The following is a 7,303-nucleotide window of genomic DNA, read 5'->3' as shown; positions in this document are numbered from 1 at the left end:
AGCATTCATTAAGCCTGTCCCCCTTTTGAAGCTTAATGAATACTCATTTTTCTCCTGCGAGTTTGAAAGCAGTCATTTGTCATCATATTTATGAGCATTATCTTATTTTCATATTTTTCTTGTGTTATAAGAAAATATCCTTCTCCCACATACACAAGAAGGGTTAAAATATGAGAGAAACATATTTACCTATTGAGTAGTGCCAATTCAAACATGCCCCCCCATTATTTCTAGGTCCCACATGCCTTTATACAAATTAGTCTTTATAATCTAAATTCCAACCTCATATAAACACTGGCTAACACAAGCTATGTGCTTGTTTCCTTAGAACTTGGAATTAACATTTTTAAACACTTTTAATTTGGGGGTTCTATAAGAGAAACATTTAAGATGTATTTTTGGCAGGTGCTTTGGCTACTTTCACTGGATCTATTCATTAGTATAAGGGAGCATTTTCCACTGGTTGCAGACCAATCTTAAAGTAAAATTTACTGGGTCAATATTTGTTTATTTGTCATGCTAAGTTTTTTGACTTACCATTGAGCTGATTCACTATACATAATAATTTTATTTGATAAAAAAAAATTAGGGTCCAAGATAGGTAGTTGGTGATACACTAAAGACAATATCATATTTTGAAGATTTAAACAGAATTATAATTTATACAAATATATTACAACCATCACCATCAACATCATTTTACTTTCACATGGGATGAAAGCTTCTCCTGGAAAGTATGAAACATATTTATATTTAGCAACTACTTTGATTACCCCCCCCTTATTACTCTCAAGAGAAACAGAAGCAACAGACTATAAATATATAGAGAGAATTATTTTGAGGAATTAGCTTACCTGAGTATGGAGAATGACAACTTAAAAATCTGAAGTTTGGGCCAGCTGACTTGAAGTATAGTAAAGAACCAATGCCACTATTCAAATCCAGAGGATTTTTCTGCAGAAATCACTTTTTTGTGGATTAGTTGTCTGTATTTTTCAAAATTTCAGCTAACTAGGTAAGATCCATCAGTATTATGAAGGTCAATTAATTTATTCAAATTTCACCAATTGAAACTTTAATCTGTTACAAAAAACACCGTCACAGAAGCATAAGATAATGGTCAATCATTTATCTGTTTGATCATATTCTGAGTCAACACAGCATAGACAAATTAACAGTTTAAAATTGTGACTCTCTGTTCCCTCAATTATCATTGTGCTTCACAGAATGCTGAAATCTGTAGTAGGAGAACAAATCATTAGAAAACAGTTGTGTGCAATAAATTACTAGCAAGGATACTTGCATATGCACCCCCCACCTCAGTCACTTCAATTGTGCTGGATAAACACATGTGTGCAAGAGGAGCCATTGCCATTAATTTCTCCAAGTAGTCCCCTATTCCCACCCCATTAGAAGTGTCCACCAATCCGAGTCCTTCTTTTACCTTATTAAAAATACAGGTAGTCAGTACTTTATTCTATATACTCATCCTACTCCCAATTCCTCCTCTTCCTACCTGAGCTACCCTCACACCCACTTTTCTCCTTGGCAGAGAGAAAGCCCAGGTGCCACTCTCATGTGTCGTACCGATGGTGTTATAAACCTTAGGGTTCATTGTGATCACTGGCTTTGGTGATTTTGACTTCTGATTCCTCACACAAACAGAATGCAGACTCGACTGTACCAATCAGGCAGGAGAAACCGAACTGCAGATTACAAAGGACAAATTTGTTTCCATTTTAATATACAAGTTCACACAGAGAATGGCACATATCCAAAAGAACAAAAGCAACCGCTGTTGGAGAGGATGTGGAGAGACTGGGACCCTTCTACAGTGTTGGTGGGAATGCCGAATGATCCAGCCCCTTTGGAAAACAATATGGACGATTTACAAAAAATTAGAAATTGAGCTTCCATTTGATCCAGCAATACCACTTCTGGAAATATATCCTGGAGAAGCAAAAAAGTATAGTCGAAATGACATCTGTACTTATATGTTCATCGTGGCACTGTTTACAATAGCCAGAATCTGGAAAAAACCCGAGTGCCCTAGAACAGATGACTGGTTGAAGAAACTTTGGTACATCTATACAATGGAATACTATGCAACTGTCAGAAAAGATGAAGTCATGAACTTTGCATATAAGTGGATCAACATGGAAAGTATCATGCAAAGTGAAATGAGCCAGAAAGAGAGGTACAGGCATAGAAAGATTGCACTCATCTGTGGAATATAAGATAGCAGAGTAGGAGACTTACACCCAAGAATAGTAGTATATAATGCCAGGAGGTTGGCTCCATAGCTTGGAAGCGGGCCTCACATGTTGGTGGAAAGTCATCCCAGATAGAGAAGGTAACACCAAGTAAAATGTGATTGGAGATCCTGCACGGGGAGGGAGATGAGTGCTAAAAGTAGACTAGAGACTGAACATGATGGTCACTCAATACCCCTGTTGCAAACCACAACACCCAAAAGAGGAGAGAGAGAAAAAATTGGAATGCCCTGCCACAGAGGCGAGGTGGGGTGGGGGGATGGGATCGGGGGTGGGTGGGAGGGATACTGGGTTCATTGGTGGTGGAGAATGGACACTGGTGGAGGGATGGGCTCTCGAACATTGCATGAGGGAAAAACAAGCACGAAAAGGTGTGAATCTGTAATTGTACCCTCACTGTGACTCACTAAAATAAATAAATAAATAAAATTAAAAAAAATAATATACGGGTTCATTGACATCCGTATCTTTTGTAATTATAAATCTGAAATTAAAATGAGGTCATTAGGAGTATCTCAGATAAATATTATGTATCTTATGTGTTTTAATGATATACTTTGTACATACAGTATTAACAGCTAACAGCGGATTAAGTAATACAGAAGTCTTCTTGCATAGGCCGATCCTGGTCAAGAACTGTGCTGTGCAGAGTAAACAGAGGGTCAATCTTCTCTCTTGTGATGTGTCCACTCCTGGATTCCTTGTCAGTTTGCTAGGACCTACACAAATTCTGGCTTGTAGTAAAACAGGACGGTGTTGTAAAGACATTTTCCTTTCCGTTTTACTTATTAGTTACAGGTGGAAGAGACAATGTCTGCTAACATCCTATTATGCAGTATATAAACACACCATGGTTGAAGGGAGACAGGAAGTGGCCTTTGCATTCTAGAAAACGTTTCTTAAAATTTTCCCACTGGTAACACCTTTTCACTGGAGAAATTTTATACAGCCTTATGTATATCAATATGCATACAAAATACATATACAAATGAAGCATTTACTTACAATAAAGAATGAAGAAATTGAATTTTGAATAATTCTTTGGTATACAAATTCTTTTGTCATTCATTAAAGACAAAGACAAATTTGCTTACTAACTAGATGGATATTTTTATTATTTTTTGTTTACCTGTTTTGTTTTTGTTTTTCCTCTTTGGGCTACATCTGACTGTGCTGAGCTTTCTCCTGACTCTGAACTCAGGGATGACTCTTCTGGTGGGGCTCAGGGTGCCATTGGGGTTCCAGGATGCAAGGCCAGAGCGTCGTCCTCTCTTATATCTCTCTGGTCCCTAAGTTTTAGAATTAAAAATTGACTGAAAATATGTTCCTGCAGGACAATGCATCTGCAATGCTTTTCAGAGTTGATCAATGTTTCTGTTTTATATTCGTCAATATTGAGACCTATAGTATAACATGGTAGAAGTTTAGTGTCATTTTAGGAATTGTTGAAAATTCTCTCCTAATCTCAATAAATATTTAATTATTTTTAGGAAATTAACAGTTTAACCCTGTGCCACTTGAAGACTAATCAACTTTTTCTTGAAATCTTAATGACAGATGTTTTCTATTGAGTATGGCTTATGAACCCAACTATGTTTGTTAGATTTAAAATTTTAAGGGAAGTGTTTCTGAAACTACCTGTGGGTACTTTAGATGATAAATTATAATTCTTACAATTAACGTTATGAGAAGGTTAATTGTTAATTGTTAATTTTATAGTTTTCAATTATAAAATTTTCCATAGCCATAAATATTTCAAAGGAATCATTTTACATCCTGTTTGTTCAATGTTAACTTTGAATTTTATCTTTTACAGTAAATGCTACAATTTCTTTTTTGTCAGTTACACAGGCGGGGTGGGGGACTGGGGAGGTGGGGGGTGGGGGGAGATATACTGTGATTCTTGGTGGTGGAATATGTGCATTGGTGAAGAGATGGGTGTTCGAGCATTGTATAACTGGGACTTAAACCTGAAAGCTTTGTAACTTTCCATATGGTGATTCAATAAAACAATAAATTTAAAAATAATAATAATAATAAAAAGTTACAATTTTTTCTTAGAGATGCATCTTTATACCATTTCTTTATGAAAATATCTGACAACTAGCAGTTTTGAAAGCCATGGCATGATGAAAACAATGAACAAATTTGAATTTATGCTCAGTCAAATCTATGCCCATCTGATAAGAGGCTAATATCCAAGATATATAAGGCACTGGTAGAACTTTAAGAGGAAAAAACATCCACTCCATTTTAAAAATGGGGAGAAGAAATTAACAGAAACTTCCTCAAAGAAGAAATACAAATGGCCAAAGACACATGAAAAAGTGATCTTCATCACTAATCATCAGAAAGATGCAAATCAAAACAACAATGAGATATCATCTTGTCTGGCACATATCACAAAGAACAAGAGCAGCCAGTGCTGGTGTGGATATAGGGAGACAGGTACTGTCCTTCACTGTTGGTGGGAATGCTGACTGTTCCAACTTTTCTGGAGAACAACATGGGCATTCCTCAAAAATCTAGAAATTGAGCTTCCATCTGACCCCACAATACCACTTCTGGGAAAATACCCAATTGGCCCAAAAACACACTGCAGAAATGCCATCTGCACTTCTATGTTTATCGCAGCACTATTTACAATAGCTGGAACTTTGAAACAACCCACTTGCCCAAGATCAGACGACTGGCTAAAGAAACTCTGTACATTGGGGCTGGAATGATAGCACAGCGGGTAGGGCGTTTGCCTTGCACACGGCCTACCCGGGTTCAAATCCCAGCATCCCATATGGTCCCTGAGCACCACCACGGGTAATTCCTGAGTGCATGAGCCAGGAATGACCCCTGTGCATTGCCGGGTGTGACCCAAAAAGCAAAAAAAAAAAAAAAAAAAAAAAGAAACTCTGTACATTGACACTGTGGAATGCAGGAATTAGGAAAAATGAAGCCATGAAATTCATTTATAAGGAGATGGACATGGATAGTATCATAATGAGTGAAATGAGTCAGAAGAAGGACATAGAATTATTGCACTCATTGGTGGAATATAACAAAACAGTATGAGACTAATGCCCATGGACAGTAGAAACAAGAACTGTGTGCTGAATGTAGGCACTGTCACTGCCATCCTGTTGCTCATCGATTTGTTCAAGCGGGCACCAGTAATGTCTCCATTGTGAGACTTGTTGTTACTGTTTTTGGCATATCGAATAGAGCATGGGGAGTTTGCCAGGCTCTGCTGTGTGGGCAGGATACTCTTGCCGGACTTAGCTTGCCGGACTCTCTGAGAGGGGTGGAGGAATCAAACCCAGGTCAGCCACGTGCAAGGCGAATGCCCTACCCGTTGTGCTATTGCTCCAGCCCGAATGTAGGCAAAGGAATAAATATGATAACCTCTCAGTATCTGTAATACAAACCACAATGGCGACAGAGAGAGAGAGAGCGAGAGAGAGAGGAGAGAGAGGAGAAAAGGAAAGTGTCAGCCTTAGAGCCCTAGAAGCCCTAAGGCCCTGGGGCAGGGGAGATGGCAGGTGGGAAACTGAGGTCATTGGTAGTGGGAAATGGACACTGGTGGAGGGATGGATGTTTGATCATTGTATGATTAAAACCCGATCATAAACAGCTTTATAATTGTGTATCTTATAGTGATTCAATACAAAATAAATATCACTGTATCACTGTCATCCTGTTGTTAATAGATTTACTCGAGCAGGCACCAGTAACGTCTCCATTCATCCCAGCCCTGAGATTTTAGCAGCCTCTCCTTACTCGTCTTTCCCAACAATTGGAGGTTCTTTCAGGGTCAGGGGAATGAGACCTCTTATTGTTACTGCTTTGGGCATATCGAATACACCACGAGGAGCTTGCCAGGCTCTTCCATACCTAGTGTATATATCTTATTTAGACTATATAATTATATATATCTTATATAGACTATTATCTATATATGAATTTCAACCTCATAATTTCCCCATATTTCTTTTAATTATAGCAAAAACACAAGACTTCTCTTTTAAATGCAATTAAATAACCTTTGTAAAGTGGTAAATAAGTACATTCCATTGGCAGTAACAAATTTCACAAGCTGTGTTCTTTACTTAAAGATTAAATAAATAACACGAAATATTTCTCTGGCTTATTGCCATATAATATATGTTTGATATTAAGACATCATTTTAGAACTATTATTCAATGGGCTGAGTATGTAAAGAATGTTTTACATTCAGGTAGCTTGAGTTCAATTACCAGCACCACCAATTTGCTTGTCATCCTTGCGCAGGGGCCATGCTAATCTTCTCTATATAGTTCCAATTTTAGTATATGTGCTGCCGAAGTAAGCACTACCAGCACCACCAAGAGTGACCCTTGAGCACAGCCTAAGAAAACTTTTTGTCCCACTTCTCTCAGTACCACTCGTGACTGTCCATGCTGCTCCTCCCAACAAGGAATACGTGTTACATTAGACTGTGATGTGTTTTCCAAAACCAAAACTTGTTTATTAGCCAAAGAAGCTTATCCACTCAGTCCTGATTAAATTAAATCCTCATTGCAAAATAACTGGGCATATTTTCTTTGTCTTGTTCATTTAGACATCCAACAACTTGATAGCAAAGACATAGCTGCATTGTTATCAGTGCTTTACATGCTGTACTATCTCTGCAACATGGACAAAATATTTTTCAATAATCAATAAGTGCCTGTATTTAGATTGAAGAGATAAAAATATGTCCTCTAAATGTTCAAACATATGATTAAGGGTTGTGGGGGAGTATCTCCGCCCACACTGAGACACAACTGGCAAGTATCAATGTACATCAAGTATCAATATATATTGTTACTATTAGTGAAAACTGGCACCAGTGAGTCAATCTACTCTAAGATCTATTTGTACCACTCCAACATAAATGTAATTTTATGTTGCCATCAGATGCATTTCTATAAATTAATTCATTTGATTCTTGGTTGGTGCCTTTTATGTGTGTGGCAGATTTTCTTCTCAAACTATTTTAGACATGCCTCCTGCTTTA

General features: G+C 37.6%; 1 non-coding gene across 1 annotated transcript; it reads right to left on the bottom strand.

Annotated features, from left to right (window-relative positions):
* Positions 1 to 6,510: 6,510 nt before the first annotated feature.
* On the bottom strand, positions 6,511 to 6,617 carry LOC129406955 (U6 spliceosomal RNA). The gene has a single exon (XR_008631362.1). It is a non-coding gene; the product is annotated as a U6 spliceosomal RNA (small nuclear RNA).
* Positions 6,618 to 7,303: the final 686 nt, after the last annotated feature.

The sequence above is a fragment of the Sorex araneus genome, chromosome 8 (assembly GCF_027595985.1).
Source record: "Sorex araneus isolate mSorAra2 chromosome 8, mSorAra2.pri, whole genome shotgun sequence".
Lineage (NCBI taxonomy): Eukaryota > Metazoa > Chordata > Mammalia > Eulipotyphla > Soricidae > Sorex > Sorex araneus.
The sequence above is the reverse complement of the archived record's forward strand: the minus strand, read 5'-3'. Positions and strand labels throughout refer to the sequence as shown.